Source organism: Triticum urartu, chromosome 7A, assembly GCF_056163025.1.
Source record: "Triticum urartu cultivar PI428250 chromosome 7A, HENAU_Tu73, whole genome shotgun sequence".
Classification (NCBI taxonomy): domain Eukaryota; kingdom Viridiplantae; phylum Streptophyta; class Magnoliopsida; order Poales; family Poaceae; genus Triticum; species Triticum urartu.
In genome coordinates, this window is record NC_141879.1 from 673,099,742 (window position 1) to 673,119,426 (window position 19,685).

General features: G+C 50.6%; 2 pseudogenes; both read right to left on the reverse strand.

Moving 5' to 3' along the window:
- Positions 1-2,845: 2,845 nt before the first annotated feature.
- Positions 2,846-12,001, reverse strand: LOC125532293 (uncharacterized; annotated as a pseudogene).
- On the reverse strand, positions 8,687-10,600 carry LOC147961310 (uncharacterized; annotated as a pseudogene).
- Positions 12,002-19,685: the final 7,684 nt, after the last annotated feature.

Below are 19,685 nucleotides of genomic sequence, written 5' to 3' on the forward strand. Positions count from 1 at the left end.
CTAATTACGATCGTCACCGAACTTTAAGCGTGCGGACCCTACGGGTTCGAGAACTATGTAGACATGACCGAGACACGTATCCGGTCAATAACCAATAGCGGAACCTGGATGCTCATATTGGTTCCTACATATTCTATGAAGATCTTTATCGGTCAAACCGTATAACAACATACGTTGTTCCCTTTGTCATCGGTATGTTACTTGCCCGAGATTCGATCGTCGGTATTCCAATACCTAGTTCAATCTCTTTACCGGCAAGTCTCTTTACTCGTTCCGTAATACATCATTCCGCAACTAACTCATTAGTTGCAATGCTTGCAAGGCTTAAGTGATGTGCATTATCGAGTGGGCCCAGAGATACCTCTCCGACAATCGGAATGACAAATCATAATCTCGAAATACGTCAACCCAACAAGTACCTTCGGAGACACCTGTAGAGCACCTTTATAATCACCCAGTTACGTTGTGACGTTTGGTGGCACACAAAGTGTTCCTCCGGTAAACGGGAGTTGCATAATCTCATAGTCATAGGAACATGTATAAGTTATGAAGAAAGCAATAGAAACAAACTAAACGATCAAGTGCTAAGCTAACAGAATGGGTCAAGTCAATCACATCATTCTCCTAATGATGTGATCCCGTTAATCAAATGAAAACTCTTTGTCTATGGCTAGGAAACATAACCATATTTGATCAACGAGCTAGTCAAGAAGAGGCATACCAGTGACATACTGTTTGTCTACGTATTCACACATGTATTATGTTTCCAGTTAATACAATTCTAGCATGAATAATAAACATTTATCATGATATAAGGAAATATATAATAACTTTATTATTGCCTCTAGGGCATATTTCCTTTAGTGTGGTGGGCTACGCGAGGCTCCCCCATGGCTGCCTTGGGGGCTTGATCTGGCGTGGCCAGATCTGGCCGTCGGTGGCGTCGGTTGTGGGCGGCGGTTGGGACGCCGGGGCGGAGGCCTCGGTCCGAGCTATCGGCGTGGCCTGGCCATGGACTGCGTGTGCGGTTGGTCACGGTGGCGCTCGGCGCCTGGATGCGTGCACAGGGCGCGGATCGACGGTTGGGTGCGGCGACGGCTCGTGCAAGCTGGGTGCGGCGACTCAAAGGGCTTGGCGGGCGGCTTCTCCGGAGCGTGTGGTGTGCTGCGGGTGCCCCTGCTGCTTCGGGAGAGTGGCTTCGATCTGGATCGGCGTGTCTCTGTTCTTGTTGCTTCCTCTCGCGATGTGGCGCGGTTGCTGCGGTGGTGGTGGTCGCGGTGGTGCTGCGGTGGTGGGCGGCGGCTACGGCCGGGGAGGTGATGCGTGTCTGGTTGCGGTGGATCGAGGGATCCCGCGGTCGGAGTGATGTTGCTCTCAGCAGGGGTGGTGGTTGGTAGGCGATGGTCGGTGGCGGCTGGTGGTCGGCGCAACTCCTGGAGAAATCCTTGCTCCGATCCCCATCGGAGCCGGTGACGGCGGCGCCCGCGGGTGCCGCGATCTTTCTTGAAAGCGTCATCGTGGAGGTTCTCCTGCTTCTCCCCACGGCTTTGGCTCCGGAGGGAAACCTCAGATCCGCTGGATCGGACGATGGAGGCGTCTTCGCGTCTTTCTCCTCCTTGGGGGCATCGTCTTGTAGCCGGCTACGACTGGGAGACCGGTGGATGGCGGCATCTTCGCCGTGTGGGTTGCGGCATCTTCGCCGCGTGGTTTGCGGCATCTTCGCCGCGTAGTTTGCTGAGGCGGCCTTTTCAGGGGCGCTGATTTCTATTTGGCAACGATGATGGCATCGAGAGGAACTTTGGTTGTGGCTCGGGCTTCGGTAGTCGGATCTTCCCGGCGTGTCCGAGGTGCTATTTAGGGCACGGTCGGCGCAATTCATGCATATTTCTCTTGTGATGATCGTCGTCAGAGTCGGAGTTGTCGATTGTTTGCGCGTGTGGCCTTCTGTTGGCATGTGCCGTCATGGTTTCTGTATAGCTGTTTGCGGGTTGGCTTCGGCGATGAAGGTCTACGGTGAAGTTGGAGTCGCTCGTTCGAGGTAGCCGGTGATGACGATGACGCTTGCGACTACTCGGCAGATGTCTTTTCCTCTTTGTAGCTTTGTGATCCCATGTCGGTGGCCAGGTTGACCGGTGATACCCATTTTATATGGGTTGGATTGTATCAGTTTTAGCCTGATTTTCCGTCAATTAACCGGGTAATTCTTACTCCTTCTTAATTAATGAAAATGACAAGTCTTTTACCTCGTTTCAAAAAAAACATATATAGGGGAGAAGATCAAATAGTACTAGGTAGTAGCAAGAGCGGACCGAGGACAAAAACTAACTGGGGGCATCCATCTATGGAAAACTCACAGACACGTTTACACAGTCATACAAATAGCTAACACTTCTCATCCGTATAAAACGTTACTTCATCCAGTAGTAACACGACAAGTTTACCCTTAAACTGAATAAACCTCACAAAAGACTTTATATCCCAATATTTCACATGTGGCAAATGAGAATATTTGTCTCTAACATAAATGCCAACAAAAGATACTTCATGCAATAGTAACACGACATGTTTATCATTAAGCAGAACAAACCTTACAAAAGTACCATTTTTTGCAAGACTTATGAAAGTACTTTATATCCCAATAGCTTCATAGGTTGCAAACGAGAATGTTTGTCTCTTAAGATAAATGACGTTACCTGCAAAGAGAAAACACATATTAGACTAGCCATTCAAATTCCAAAGGAGATGGTAAATATAGAAACCTTGCAAGGCATTTTCTATATTTACACTATTATAGAAAAGTACCATAGTACCGATCCATGCACGCACGGTACATGCGTTACGTTGATCATGCGAACGGAGACCTGTGGGGCGCCCCCTTCCTCCTGTGGCAAAATTTGTGTTTTGACCATTTTCTGAAACCTATTCGAGATCTAATCCAAGTTTTAAAAAAAATCGAGATCTGACCCTTTTGCTACTGCCAGGGTCCATGGCGGTAGGGTGTAACAGCCTACCGCCGGGGACCTTGGCGGTAGAAAACATCCCTACCGCCAAACACACTAGCGGTAGCCTGTACAACCCTACCGCCAAGGTGCTTGACGGTAGGCATGAGCACGCACTGTGTTCAACACTTAGGAGAATTTTACGGTAAGACATGAAACCCTACCGTCAGATGACGGTAGCAAAAGGGTCAGATCTCGAAATTTTATCAGATTAGGGTCAGATCTCGAATAAATATCAGAAAAGGGTCAAAATACGAAATTTAGCTTCCTCCTGTTGTTGAGCGACATGACGATCTGAGGAAGAAGCCCCCTGACTTCTTCTTCTCGGGATGGGGACGTTGACGCTGGCTGCCGCATCGAAGCCCCGCGCGTTCAGTCTGCCACCGCTGCGGTTGCTGGAGCCGCCGCTGAAGCTGCTGCCGTAGTGATGCAGCGGGTCCTCGAGGATCGAGTTTGGGGTGACCAGGCCGCCGGTGGCATCCACGTCGTCCAGGAGGTCCGACGACCCACCGCCGAAGCGGAGGTTCTCGAACCTCGGGAAGCAGGCCACGTCGGGCTCGCCCGACATGTCTAGGATGTTGGATAGGCCGCCACCCTGCATCATGACATGATCCACCTGCATACATGCACTACTCAGCAGGGAAGATAGATTAGATTGTTCTTACCGATCAATACATCTGCAAGCGAGGCGTCATGCATGCATGCAGTGTACGTGTCGGGAATGGATTGAGTGTGAGTGGGGAGCGTACCTTGCAGGAGAGGCATCATAAGGCTGGTCATAGTGGGGAGTAAGAGGGTGCTTGGATCCAAGGGACTATTTTTAGTCTGGCTAAAAATAGTCTCTTTTAGAGGCTAAAGTTCCAAGCACGCCTGACTAAAGAGAGGCTAGGACTAGTCTTGAGGCTAAAATTTTTTAGTCATAGAAAACCTACTAAAATATGTATTAGCCCTCTCTCTCCTCATTTAATTCCTCTCATTTAATACATGCGAGTTCTGGATTGGAGGGTTTGGAGGATAATAAATGCTCAATAACTTGATTTTAGTCTCTTTAGTATTTGAATCCAAGCATGGATGAGGCTAGCAAGTTTTAGTCCCACTACTTTTAGTCATGAGACTAAAACGTATCCAAGCACCCTCTAACTTAGACTAGTGTCATGCATATGACACTAGTCTAAGTTACTATCTTCATAATGCAAAGTAATATAATAGTAGTATCATAGATGACTTCATTTATTAGCTCGTAGACTCATCTTGTCTTGGAAAACGCTATGTTACAGTAACATATTATGTTACTACCTCTTATTAATTACTTGCCACATAAGCAGAATTTTCTCAAAGTGTATTATGTTACTAGCTAAGTTACTTCAACTATGACTAGCCTAAGTGGAAGGGCTCCTGGAGGATCCTGTTGCAAGTCAGACGTTGCCGGCGCCCATGAAGGAAGAAAGATCACCTTTGCGTTGTTGATGGTGTAGGGCTGCATGCACATAGAAGATCCCTAGAAATATTAGGCCAAAACTTCTCTTTTGCAGGGTATTAGGCCACAACTTTAGACTAGGTGCTCATGCGTTGATGATGTTCTCTACTAGTAAAACGAAGAACACTAGGTGCATTTTTGGCAAGGGCTTGTCATTCACCTGAAAAGAGGAGCAGTCGATGAGCTTCTCAAGATCGTCCAGGCGTACCACGTCGTTGTACACGTACCTCCGCACTTGTACACATTTCAAACCTCTCATTACACCTTTAATCACCACATAAAATATGCAGGGAGTACCCCTAACACTGTACAACTCCTATCAAATGGCATGAGCAAATAACGTAGTGGAGAATCTTCTAAAAGCTGAGTGGTAAAACGAAAGTGTCGATCGGGTGTGTGAGTGTGAAATTACTGCCCCATGTGGTGAGGTAATAATGGCACTCTGCATGGTAAAGGCAGGCAGGCTGGTGAGTGGTGAGCGAGTGAGTCACCAGGAGTAGTAATAATTGCGGGCGTTTGATTATCAAAAACAGGAATATCATGGATGGAGTTTTATCTTTGCACGAAATTTTTCATCATACTTATGTTAAGAAAAAATGTGGGATTGTCATTAAACTCGACTTCGAGAAAGCGTATGACAAGGTTAACTGGGATTTTCTTTTGAAGTGCCTTGATAATAGAGGGTTTGGGAAAACTTGGTGCGAGTGGATGAGAAAGATTCTACATAATGGCACAGTTTGTGTCAAGTTAAACAATACTATGGGCCCATACTTCCAAAGCTATAAAGGGGTCAGACAGGGAAATCCTATATCCCCGTTCCTGTTTAACATAGCAGCTGAGTGCTTATGCAAAATGGTGCTGCAAGCACAAAAAAACAATCTCTTTGTTGGGTTGGCTGCGGATCTGGTGGAGAATGGGGTAGCAATTCTGCAATATGCAGACGATACCGTCCTTTGTATTGAGCACGATCCAGATAAAGCTGTGAATCTTAAGCTTCTTCTTTATATGTTCGAACTCATGTCAGGTTTGAAAATTAACTACCAGAAAAGTGAGATTCTTTGTGTTGGGGGGGATGACAATATCTTGCAAACCTATGCTGACATTTTCAACTGTCAGATTGGCCACTTTCCTATGAAATATTTGGGGGTTCCAGTCAGTTATTCATCCATTCGAGGGGTTGATTGGGATTTTCTGGAAGATAAATATATACGTAGATGTGATTCTGGATTAGGCAGTAATGCCTCCTCGGGGGGTAGACCGACGCTGCTTAATGCCAATATATCCAGTATAGCTTATTATTACATGTCTATGTTCCTCCTGTCGAAGACCATTATAGACAGGTTGGACAAACATCGGAGAAAGTTTTTTTTGGCAAGTGTCCAAAAAGAGAAAGCGCTACTATCTAGTGCGTTGGGCTCGTATCTGTAGATCGAAGGAGAAAGGTGGTTTGGGTGTGAAGGATTTGCATAAGCAAAACTTAAGCCTCCTTACTAAGTGGTGGTGGAAATTGGCGACTAATACTGGCCTTTGGCAGGAGATTATTAAAGCTAAATACCTTGGTAGAGACACGGTAGCTTCTGTCAAAACAAAGGTGAATGACTCACCTTGCTGGAAGGCTATTATGAAGGTGAAAGACCTTTATATGGCTGGTAGAAAAATCGTTATTCGATCTGGGGATATAGCAAGGATATGGATCGATCCTATAGGTGATCGGAAGCCATTTAAGGACCAGTTTCCTCAGTTATTCTCGATCTGCAACTCCACTGAATGCACTGTGAAAAAATGTTGGAAGGCGGATCCTTTATCTTTCTGTCGGAGGAGATTAATTAAACAATGAGCTCATGGAGCAATGGCAACAGGTGGTTGATGCTGCTAAAGAAAGTTGTATATCCGATGAATCAGATGGCATTAAGTGGGGCCTGGGTCATAAAAAGGTATTTACGACCAAATCGGTCTATTCTTTCTTGGAAAGAAACATCACAGGGTGTAATTTTGCGTGGGTTTGGAGAGCTGGCATTCCTTTAAAAATCAAAATCTTTATGTGGCAGCTGTTCCAGGATGCTATCCTTACTCGGGATGTGATGAAAAAAAGGGGGTGGAAAGGAAACCCGAAGTGTTCTTTCTGTGGGGAGAATGAGACTTCCCAACATCTCTTCTTTGCCTGCCCTGTAGCTAAGGTGACTTGGAGAAGTGTTGCCTGCATGCTCGTCACTGATCTGTGCCCCAACAGCCTGTGGCAGGCTTACTCCTGGTGTTATGTTTACTTCCCAAATGGGGAGATTTACTACACAGTTGGCATTGCTGCGCTTTGCTGGGCTATTTGGACATGTCGCAATGGTGTTATGTTCGAGTCTAAACGTTTGAAAACACATTTTGAATGCTGCTTCTCCATGTGTGCTTTCCTTGGTTATTGGGCAGGACTGCTGAAGCAAGAGGATGCGGCTGATCTGCGAACAGGAGTGGACATGCTGAAGAACAGTGCGACGAGGCTGATGCGTATCTGCGCTGCGAACAAAGACTGAGAAGCCCCGCTGGAGAATTGCTGAAGCAAAGTGGTGGTGCGTCATCGAAGTTAGAGGCGTGCTTCTGATGGCTGTCTTTTGCATTGGTTTATGTGTTCGTTCCTGGAGTCTCTCCCGTGTGTGGGATCGTCGTTTTGATGCTCGCCTGTGAGCTGTTTGGGGGGGGGGGGGGGGGGGTTGCCCCATCTGAATTCCTTAATGATTTGGTGTCGCCGGGTTTTTGCCCTACAGTGAGTTATCTTGATGGCGAGTGCTCACAGTAGGTTTTCCGGCGATGCTTGAACTCGCTCTCTCCTTTCCCGTCTCATTCTGTGAACTTGTTGTATTTCCGTTATGTCGCAGTAATGAAAAGGGGTTATGCCTGGTTCAAAAAAAAATTGCGGGCGTTTGACCGGGGGCTCGTCGTCGTCATCCCCATCGTGGGAGACCAAGGGCGTACGTACGTGCGTTCCATCGTACAGCATGCAATGGCCAAAGCATTTTGCAAGCACCCGATGGCAAGGAAAGGTACGTAGTAGAAGGCAAAATCTACCCACGTCCGGGGCGTGGTAAATCGCAAATCGCCGGCCACCGATCGAAGGGGCCAAGCCATGCATGCACCACGGCGCCCGGCGTCGTCGTCACTGTGGCATCCCTGAACGTGTGAACAGCGTCGTCGTCGAGGGCGGAACCATGCGCTTGGACGGTAGCACGCACGCAGGATTACATGTGTGCGTGTGTACGCCCACAAGGTGGCAAAGGGGAGCAACAGTGTCGAGGGCCTTGTTTGGCAACAGGGCAGGCCCTTTTACCATGCACACATATGGTAAAACTGTCTCCGCCGTGCTCGCTGCTCTTCTACCCCTGCTGCACCTGCACGCAGTGACTGCTGCGGCACTTAACAAGATGACGATGTACAACCACAGCTGCCTGCAAGACACCACCACCGCACAGACGGCGCGTGCAGATCGGACTGGATGGCCGGCCGGCCATCCATTTACTCACCAGCAGCTGGCCTGGGCAGCAGGGTGGATCAGCGGGCCGAAAGGGTGCTTTGAATTGCCATGCATGGCAAAACAATCCGGATAACCCACCCCATTTGTAGGGTGATTTGCATGAAAACGGCGGCTGGGAAGGAGGAGCAACCGAAGTGACGAGACCACAACAGTGGAACCACTGTTAGAGCATCTACAGCCGGGCATCCTAAACCCTTCTTAAACGTTCGGGTGGGCCACTTAGTGACTGGTTACGAAATTTTGATCCAGCTGGACGCATCAAACGCTTGGACTGATCGTCACCCTTCATATCTAGTCTAAATATGAGAGAAATCGCGTTCGAAACACGCCGCAGACCGATATACAAGTCCGCCTTTCATAGCTTCCACGGTTCGGACAGGTTCGGGAGTTTCTAGGATCGGCGCTGGAGATGCCCTAAGAACGCGCTATCGTAGGAGGTTGCACGCAGTGTATTGATTGCTTCATCTTGAGAAGGAACCGACTGCTGTGGTAAAATGCAGGGTTTTTTCTTTCTGATTTCTCGATGCATGTAATGTTGTTGGTGTCATTTTTTGATGTAATTTCTTTTATTGTTCCGACGCGCCCCAGGTTCTACCTGTCGCTGATGATGTGTGGTGGGCATCGACAGATAGATTATAGCGCATTTGGATCCTCCAGTTAAACTAGAAAGAAAACCTGGACAATTTAGCAGGATATGTGAATCTATGTGATATTCTGAATCTGAGCAAGTTGAGCTCCGGTGCCACGCTATATGAAGCTGAGATCTTCCAAAGTGCTGCACTGAATAGAGGAAAAACATGCCCGGTAGTTTGCCTGTTGAGTCTCGTTCGTCGTGCCCTGCATCATGGCGACGATACAATTTGCCGGTCTCGTCCCCCTCCCTGACCTCCCGATTTTAAGCATGGGCGCCTCGGGGCGAAACCATGATTGATTCAAAGCATCTCCAGCCGTTGTGTCCTTCAGAAACGATTTTTGCGCCAGATAAAGACTTGCCAACCCTAATTTTGCTCTGGGGGCGGGAATTTTCCCAGTAGTTTAAGCCCCAGGCCTTGCCTCACTCGCTCCCCCGCCTGGCCGCCTTCGTGCCGACCACCGCGTTCGCCCCGCGCCAGGGCCCGCGAGGAGCTCGCCCGCCGCTGCTCGAGCCGCCGTCGCGTCCGCCCCGCGGCAGGGCCGAGGAGGAGCTTGTCCGCGCGCGCGCCTCATCTCGTCCAACGCCTCGCCCAGCCATCTCGCCCTGGACCCCGCCGGGGATCCCCTTGTCCCTGTCCGCGCCGACCGCGCGCATGGCCGCGGAACCGTAGGCTGCCGCAGCTCAGTGCGTAGATGGCCTGCAGCGGGCGGCTGGAGGCCGACGTCGAGCCGCCCCGAGCCCGGTCCCTCGAGCCCGCCCCTGCAGCACGCGGCCGACCCAACCCTGGAGCTCGTCCCCGCCGGCCGACGAGGCCGGCATCATCTGAGGCGCCGGCGTCGTCCCCGCCGACCGACCCGTTCGGGCAGGCCCGTGCCTGCGCTGCGCACGCGCACCGCGAGCTCGCCCGTGTCGGCGCCACACCAGCGTGGAGGAGCGGCAGCGACGAGCAGGAAGAGCAGGCCGCGGGCGGCATGGGCGCCATCTCCTGGTCGCACCGGCGCGTCCGGCCTAGCTGCAGGAGGAGCGCGTCGTTGCCATGCTTCCGGTGGTGGCGCGCGTAGTCCGCCAGCCGGCCCCGGAGCTCCTTCATCCTGCCGCCCCCCTTCTCCGCGTGCTGCCCCGGACCTTTGCGCGGCGAGGCGAGGCGAGAGAAGGAGAAGAGAGAGAAGTTGCAGCCCGGCCTCGAGAGAGAGAGGATGGGTGTGTGGAGGGGAGCACGTGGGTGGGCCAGGGAGGGAAAGGGACAAGAGAGGAGAGAGACACTGGCAGGTGGGTCAGCGCATGCAAAACGGTGAATTAAGCCCCCCTGCTCCTGGGGGCCTTCCTGGGACGGCTCGAGATGCTCTCACTAGCACATACTTTAGAGGGTGTTTAGTTTAGAAGTCTTAGTCCCTGTAGAAAAAGTCTCTCCCATTTGGTTTTACGGACTTTTTAAGACTTTTTCTAGTCTCTGGGATTAAAAAGTCCCTGAACCAAACACCCCCTCAGAGACACCACGAGTGGAGTACATCACCACCTAGCTGCAAAACGAGTACTCCATGTGGTTGCACTAATATCACACACACGTGAGGTGCATCTTCAACGGCAACTCGTAAATTTCCTCCCACATCTGTCTGCAGAAAAAGGGGATCAGTCCATGAAAACGGATATGGGAGGACGCCATACAACGCTAGCCTCATACATTTTCACAACAAAATCAAACTAATCGAACGAAATTCGATCAAACATGACCAGATTTCATATAAACATGGCCAGATTTCATATAAACATGATAAATTTCATTTAAACAAGACGGATTTCATTACATTTATATCAACTAAACAGAACTTGTCCATCTAGGTTTAAATGGTCGCTGACGCCCGTTCCTCGTGTCCGGCCATGAACCCAGAGAACTAAAGCTTCACCGTCTCCAGCTCCGCCTTTGTAACCTCCTTCTCCGGAGGCCCAGGAAGTGAAGCTGTCCGCCTCCACATCGTCGCAAAGCGACTAATCAGCCGAAGATACTCAACCCACCAACCTTGGCGTCGACAGGAGGCAAGGAGTGGTGACCTTCCTGGGACCAGAGCAACGGTGACCCACCGTGCACTACTCTTCCTCGCTGTTGGCGGCGCCCACAGATGTGTCGGCTACTTCGTGGTGGTGGCGGGGCGCGGCCTCAGCGTTGTCCTCCTCCTCTTCCTCCTCGGTCTCGCCAAACACCGCCTCACCGGCGTCGTAGTCGCACTCCTTGCTGGTGGTACCAGCGGGCGAGGCAGATCTCGTGGACGCAGCAGTAGGACTCGAGCAGCGCCTCCTGCTCCGCCGGCGGCGACCTGCTCCTCCGCCTGCAGATGCTCCTAGAGGAGGTTGTGGTTGTAGCTGGCGTTGGCTTTGTGCCTCCTGGAACTACTCCTCCCGCTCCTCCAGCGCCATGTCCATATAATGGGCACGGGCCTCGCCGATGGTCATGGTGCAATGCACCGGCGAGGATGGAGCGGAGGAGGAGGGTAGGGCTACCTCGTCGGAGGAGGCGTCCTCCATTTGCACGTCCTCCGGCTGCTTGTCGGCCTACCAGTCGGCAGCAATGGCGGCTATGGCCTTCTTCTGCTCCGATGTCAGCCCGTCCTAGAGAGATTTGGCGGCGGAAGGATCCATGGCGGGCGGTGGTGCGGAGAGGGATGACTGTGGCTATGGTCGGGGCACCGATGCAGCGGTTTTATATAGCACCAGTGGGCAGCAGAGGGACGGGCGGGTGGCGCCGGAGGAGACGCCTCAGCAAAAGTGTGCCACCAATGCGGGCGACAGATGGACAGATGGTGCCCCTCGTGTCCTTTGAACACGCGGCAGTCTGTGAGCTGTCGTGTTCGCTCTGGCCAGATATGAATGCGGGTGTTGATGCTATGGAGAAGCGCTAACCGAAAACATGCGGGAGGGGGTGGGGTTCTGGTGTGTCGGGGCGGTCAGAAGCGGGTCTGAGATCGGTCCAGATTGCCGCAAACCTCCACCACTTATGTCTCCTGTTTATGAAAGAAATTGTGTCTGAACGGTGCTACAGACTAATACAGGATCACATGGAATGGTTTCGTGGTCCGTAGGACCGCGGAAGGTTTTCGGGTTAACGTTGAAGTCTCGAAGATGCCCTAATAACCCCATGGGTTTATCATGGATGGCGGTCAATGGTACGGGGAGGGACCAACGGTCAAGACGATGGAGAAATGCTGTTAAAACGGATCTGAGTATACACCAAGTGGGCCGTGGCGCCTGTCCCCCTTTCCCCTGCAAGACAAGAAAGACCATGCAGGAGAGACGGCAAGCCCATTGGACCACTTCCTTGTGTCTCCTCTCCTCCTCGGCCGCCTGTCCATCGTCATCGGGCCTCTCTTGAGCCACGGCATGGCAGTCCAACGTCGTCTCGTCTCCCTCCATGTCCACGACCCGGATTTATTTACACTCACGTACGTACACGTGATGTTCAGAACGACGTGAGTAGTATGCTTCCCCGTTCTTGCATGATCGAAAACAAGCGGAGAGGGCCAGATGGGGTAGTGGCGTGTCCTCATCCTTGCCGCCCAGGCTGCCTGCTCCTGTGTGAATCATGCATCGCACGGTCGAGGGCGCGATCGATTGGAGCGGCGGAATTCCGTTCCAAGATCACGAGCTTCGGGATGGGCGGGTACGTGTGCATGGCAGGGGAGACATGGCCGCCATCCACAAACTGCCACCACCCATGGCCCGAGACCAAGACGGATCCGGTCGGGGATTCGCTCGTCAATCACTCATCAGTCTCTCCCGCCATGACTCCATTATTTCGTCGCTCTGCTCGCCACACCGCACCCACCGTCGACCTGCAGCCAGCCGTGGTCCTCTCCTCAGTGGGTTGAGAAAGCCTGGGGTCAGAGAGAGAGAGAGAGAGAGACGACAAAAACAAGAGCAGTGTTCTGTTTCTATCCTGCACTAAAATACTTGCAGCTGAGACAGGCAACAGCTATGGAGCTCTGGGTTTTCAGGCCAAGTTGCGGCAAGATCATCCTTCTGGTCATAGGTGGTATCAACGTCCATGTTGTGTTCAGTAAAAAACTTGTTGTTCGTTGCAGCTGCCCATCCAAGATCGGCAAGAACCACGACAAGCGCGGGGATCCAAAGCCAGCAGTCCGGCCAAGTGTGCATCGCTTGTCAGCTAGGCGGCCCTGGTAATCCACTGTGGACACGGTTTGCAACTTTTATGAAACTATAATCCTACACTGCTTTTTGGGTCATGGTGTTGCTGCGTGCGTTCCCCCCAATCAATCTGACGGCCATGTGTGCGCCCTGCCAGCACGTGTGTCGGTGTATGTGTGTGTGATGGTAACGGACGGCCCAGAAGGCACGGGGGTTTCATCATCAGAGAATGAAACGTGGTGCAATGTCGAGCATGGGCAGATGTTGTTGGGCCACAACGGTAGTTGCCTTTGTCGACGCAGTTCTAGGATCACTGTGTCGGTGTATCGTTCGTCGCCTCCCTTTTTCACACGTAAGATTGTAAACGTTGGGTGTCTTTTCTCGAAAGAAGAAAAGTTTGTGAAGTTTGTGTCGCCGTCGTTTGGTTGCATGCGTTGCTTCACGACGTTCTCCGCGTCCACGGGACCATGTACGGTTCGGCGGCCCGACGCCCTGGCCAATGTGGCAATGGCTCCAGGTAGCATCCTGGTCCGTGGTCCATCAATCACCCATGCGTGCATGACCCTGCATCATTGGCGCGACTACGGTCAAACAAACGGGCGATAGTTCCCAATGCAGCGCCACGCGCTCTGCTCGCCCGCGCCCACCCCCCATGCCGGTGGTCACCACGCCCGGCCGCCTCTTTGGTTTCTTACGCTCATCATCGCAACTGTCCTGCCACTGCTAAGCAGCCAAGGGCGCCGCACAACACAGAGATGGTGATTCAGCGACGTAGGTAGGGAGCTTTAACTGGCCGAGAATAATTGGAACGGCCTGCGTCTGCGTGGCTGCTGGGTGAGGTCGGTCTCGGTGCATAGGCACGGCCCCCAACCTCGTCCTGTTGCCCAACAATGTCGCCTGTTGGCCCGTTAACTAACCATCATCGACCGGCACTGCTGCTTGCTTGCTAGATTGATCGATTGCGGAACAGTCGTTTGACGAGCCCTACTGTATGATGCCCGTAACAGCGAGCGAGCTGTGACACAGCACAGTACAATTCAGATTTCTCGATCCGTTCGGGCGGCGGCCGGTGGTACTGGTGGTAGGATAGCCTTGGACACAGCAATTGTGTTGTGGCTAGAAGTAGATTGGTCATTGATCAGATTTCTCATTTTTCGCAGCGGACCGATCTGACCAACACGTGAGCTCGGGCACAATGGCGGGTATTTTCTTGTTAATTATTATTACTACCAGCAGTACTCTGGCTACTTTATTTACCACGACGTGACAGCTTTCTGCTCGGTGGGTCTAGCCTTTTTCACCCAAAATGAGACGGCGTGGGCGATCACGTGGGGTGAAAAGATTGACTGGATCCAGGCGGGATCCCTCCTGTCCTGCCTCTGCATGCGATGAAAACCTACTACACTGGTGGAAAAAGGGCATGTTGTCCCGGTTCGTAAGGGCCTTTTGTCTCGGTTCCAGGATCGGTACTAATGCACTGTCCCTTTAGTCTCGGTTCGACAGATGGGCCTCCACGTGGCCTGTGCGCAGAGCCCAGGCCGGAGACTCTTTGGTCCACCAACCGGGACCAATAGGCATCCACGCGTCAGCATTTCTGTGGTTAGGGTTTTTGTTTTTTTTTAAAGAGGGGGGGGGTTGGGGGTTAATTTAGGTGTTTCATATATTGTGTTAGCTAGCTATAATTAATAGAGAGAAGTGTCCTCTCTTATGTCCGTGCTTGGTCGACGCTACGTACTATACATACGTATAGAGGGGACTAGACAAGCTAGCTAGCTAGTAAGCAAAGAAGGAAACAGAAGATCGTCATGAACATATATGCATACAGAGAGAAGTGATATCGACCACCTCTCCTTCTCCGAGAGATTGGTCGAACAACAAGTTCTCGTATATCTATCCGACACTACCGGCTACATATATACAATAATTATCTCTTACAAATATAATCATACGGACTCAGGGTCCACATAGTATTCTCCGTCTTCAGGGATCACGTGGTCAAGAAAGAATGCCGCCAATTCCTCTTGAATTGCTCGCATGCGCGCTGGTGCTAGGAGTTCATCCCGCTTCCGAAACATCTAATTTAAAGAAGGGGGTCAATATATATATATGAATGAATGAAACTCAACACAAATGATGGTAATAAAATAAAATTGTGAATGTTGTTATTTACGTACTTCATATTGTTCGTCAGTGTAGCCCCGCTCACAGGTCGTGTGGCGGATGGACTCGCAAACGTAGTATCCACAGAAATCATTCCCTTGTTCCTGCCACAACCACTTTACAAGAAATAGAGGTCAATCAAACTGATAAGCAAGAATGCCAAATGGTATTGATGAAACTAGCGCTTGAATGACTAGTAGATGCGCGGAACATGCTACTATAGTACTTACTTTCGGGTGTCTAAATTGCAGCTCCTTCGGCAGTCCCGGAGCTTTTCTGGTGAATTTTCTGCAAACCCTGCCGGACAAAAAAAACAATTACTTGATATATCAGAAAATGAACAAAGTTGCTGATATGGTGGATAATGATCGATTTAACTTACTTCTCGAGTATTTGAGTCATGTCTGCATAGTCCTGGGGATCTTTTCGTCTTGAGTCTAAGACGATTACTATTCCCTGCTCAAGCTTAATCTCTAGGAGAATATAGTGGAAACTGCACATGCATGCATAACTCATCAATTACATTACTATAACCTTGACTAATATATAAGGGAAACCGAATATGCACAAGACAGTAACACTCACTTGAAGTTGTAAGGAAAGAGTATTATATCTTTGTTTTCATTTATTACCAACGATCGTAGCAAGTTGGCCTCGATAGCTGCGGCATGAAATTTAACCTGAGTTGCATCTATGAGATATGTGTTAATGAACCCAATATCACCGACTTGTCTTTTCTTCAATTCGGCGATCTTCAATCTGCATAATATAGTGAGGATGATTATAAATACATGCAATGAAAGAGCTGAGCTATATAGAGAGACTTAATGACAGAAGTAGTACTACTTACAGACAGTAGCAGGCGACCGTTGTTTTATCGAGGGCCAATTGATTGAAAAACTGATAGAACTCCTCAAATGGAACATGCAACAGTTCAATTCCAACGAGGACATGCTCCTTTTTAACTTTCACATACAAAGTACTCCTCCCCCCAGAGTCTCTGCAGATTTTCAAGTACCAATCATGCAATCTTCGCATCATCGTTGATAGAGATCTTTCATCTTTGACGAGAGGCTTCCCGTACTCGTATCTTTGTATCTGCACCTCCATGGGTTCATAATGTACATCGTCGGGCAGGTAATCTGCAAGATTGCTATAACCGGGCACCATCCTCGGATCATTAGCGACGTTGTGGCTAGGCACCTTGAGCGGGGGGCACGATTGCTTCACTTGTTCGCCGAGCTGGGCAATTTGTTTCCCAGCTCGTCGTTCTTTCAGCCTTTGATCACTGACAGTACTTCCCGACCGCTCCGCTTCGGCAAATTCCTTTCCAACAATGCGCTCATAGTTTCCTTTCGGCGGAGACTTGGGTGGTTTTGTCAGGGCAGCCAGAGTGCGCTTCGCTTTCACCGGATCTACCTTCTCCTCTGGGAGTGGATGTCTCTTTGCTTTCAACCCTTGAAACCAGTCATCCACTTCGGTTCGTGCGATCTCGGCGTTCTCCTCCGGGGTCCTCTCGTATGCTAACTTCTCTGGAGTCTTCAGAGAAGGACCGAATCTGTATGTCCTCCTGCCTCTTGCTGTACTGCTAGACGCCGGCCGAGCAGACGGAGCGGTTGTCTTCTTTACTTGCTTACGAGGCAAAGGAGAAGGACTACGATGCGCCGGAGCAGCCGGAGCGGCGGCAGGTCTCTTCCGCCCTTGCTGATGAGGCGGAGAAGGAGGAGGCTGGCTGCTCGGGCGCGTCGGCGCAGGCAGAGAAGGAGGCGGAGTGCCGCCACGCGCTGGAGAAGGATCCGGTTGAGTGCCCTGATCGTCACTCGCCGGAGGAGGAGGCGGTGGAGGAGGCGGAGTGCCCTGACTCGCCGGAGGAGGAGGCGGTGGAGGAGGCGGAGTGCCCTGACTTGCCGGAGGAGGAGGAGGAGGAGGCGGAGGCGTCCAGTTCGGAATGTTGATGAGCTCCTTCCGCCATAGGCATGGAGTCTTCAGAGCAGACCCCAGCCTAGTCTCCCCTTCACCGGTAGGGTGGTCAAGCTGGAGGTTCTCAAATCCCTCCGTTATTTCATCCACCATCACCCTAGCACATCCTTCTGGAATCGACCGGCAGTGAAAAGTTGCGCCGGGTTCAGTAGGATAAACAGAGCCAACAGTCGCCTTGACCTTCAAATTCATCCATTGCGTCATAAGGTGGTAATTTTGAGACTCCGTGATAGCTGGCAGGAGCCGTCAAGGCATGCTCCGGCTGAAGCAGCTCGGTGGAAGCCACGCTGCTTCTCCACTGAGATGGCGGGGTAGCTTCGGGGGAAGCTTCGGCAGTACGTTTGCTGCGATTTGCTTCTCATTCCTCTATCGCTTGTACCCTTGCTTGCAGCGCCTGCATTTGGGTCTGCTGCACTTTTTTCCTCCTCTCATGGGATTTGTAACCGCCTGCGTTCGGAAACCCAACCTTCCACGGATTGGAGCCTGGCGTGCCTCGTGTCCGTCCAGGGTGCTCAGGATTCCCGAGGGCCATTGTGAGCTCGTCGTTCTCTCTGTCTGGAAAGAACGTCCCTTGCTGCGCTGCTTCGATATAGTGCTGAAGCTTCCTGACTGGTATGTCCATTTGATCGTTCATCCAAATGCACTTCCCTGTTACAGGGTCCAAGGTTCCGCCAACCCCCGAAGAACCAAGTCCGGCAACGGTCTGGCCAGTTAATTGTCTCTGGTTCGATCCCTTTATCAACCAGATCATTCTCAGTCTTGGCCCACTTAGGCCGGGCTACGAGGTAGCCACCTGACCCCGTGCGATGGTGATGCTTCTTCTTTGCAGCATTTTGCTTGTTTGTCGCCGACATCTTCTTACTCTTTTCCGATGTCTTGTGGGCCACAAATGCGGGCCAGTGATATCTGATCTTCTCATATCTGTCCTTGAATTCTGGTGTCTCATTATTTTTAACAAACTTATTTAGCTCTTTCTTCCACCTCCCGAATAGTTTTGCCATCCTCTTAAGAGCAAAAGACTGGATTAATTGCTCTTTAACTGGCTTCTCTGGATTATCCTCTGGCGGTAGGGTGAAATTTGACTTTAGCTCAGTCCAAAGATCATTTTTCTGCATATCATTGACATAAGACACCTCAGGGTCTTCTGTAGCCGGATTAAACCATTGCTGGATGCTGATCGGGATCTTGTCCCTAACCAAAACCCCGCACTGAGCAACAAATGTGCTCTTTGTCCGGAGGGTTCAATTGGTTGGCCGTCGGGCGCGATTGCTATGATCTCAAACTTTTCATCCGAGCTCAACTTTTTCTTCGGGCCTCGTCTCTTTACCGAAGTTGTGCTCGATCCGGAGGGCTAGAAAAAAGAACAAAGACTTAACTAATATGTGTACATACTAAAACAATGAATGCATCAATTAGCTAGTCACCAGAAGCTTAACTAATATATATACCTGGCCGGACTCGGTTCGGTCACCGGAGACGTCATCACGGTCTCCTTCTTGCACCGGCATTGGGTCACCGGAGCCGTCCTCACGGTCTCCTTCTTGCACTGGCATTAGGTCACCGGAGCCATCATAATCAGCTGCTTCCAGACCATCGGTCTCGTTGAGAAACAACGAGCAGATGGCATCACTTCCTCGTGCGATTATGTCCCCCAACAACTCTTCTTGTACTTCGTCTCGGGCGGTGTCCATAGTTTCTACAAATATTGACAACATGGCAATTATTATTCAAACATGACAGATGGATATATTAGTGGCAAAAACGTAGAACTAATATTAATTAGTGGCCTCGACGCTGCTTCTCTAGGGTTTGGGGTGGCCTCGACCCTGCTTCTCTAGGGTTTGGGGGTGGCCTCGACAACGCTTCAAGGATAAAAAAAGAAGAGGAAGAAGAAAAAAAAAGAGGAGAAGAAAGAATAGAGGAGTTATCCTCTATTCTTTCTTCTCCTCTTTTTTTATCGGGAACGAGGGTCAGGGTCGCCGAACGGTAGAGGAAACCCTAAATAGCAAGTATCGTGGGTGTGAGATACATGTGGCCGTCGGTGTCGGACACTACATCCACGTCCCACAAGTGACGTGGGCGTCGAAGCCCGAGCCACTTGTGGGACGTGGATGTAGTGTCCGACACCGACGGTACATGTATCTCACACCGACGATACTTTCTATTTAGGGTTTCTCCTCTACCGCTCGGCGACCCTGACCCTCGACGACCCTCGTTCCCGATAAAATAAAGAGGAAAAAAAAGAGAAGAACAGAAGAAGAAGAAAAAAAGAGGAGAAGAACTCCTCTATTCTTTCTTCTCCTGTTTTTTTCTTCTTCTTCCTCTTCTTTTTTTATCCTCTTCTTCCTCTCATGTTCGAGAGGATCGCCGAGGGGTCGGGAGGTTGCCTAGTGTCAAAGGATTCAACAAAACCATGTCTTCATCATTAGGCGAAAGTAACAGGTGCATGATGGTACGAAGCTCTCCAAAGTTATTTTGGAACGGAGTCCCAGATAAGATAATTCGCTTTTTGGTACAAAGTTCAGCAAGAACCTTCCAAATATCGTTATTTGGAAGGCCTTTGCTGAAATTCATACAAAAAGACAAATTATCCTATCCGGGACATCATTCCAAAATAACTTTGGAGGACTTCGTCATGCCCTGGTTACTTCCGGCTAATGATGAAGCCATGGATTTCTTTAATACTTTGACACTAGGAAACCTCTCTCGACCCCTCAGCGATCCTCGACCCCTCGAACCCTCAACGTCCCTGGAACCCTCGACCCCTAGACGACCCTGGAA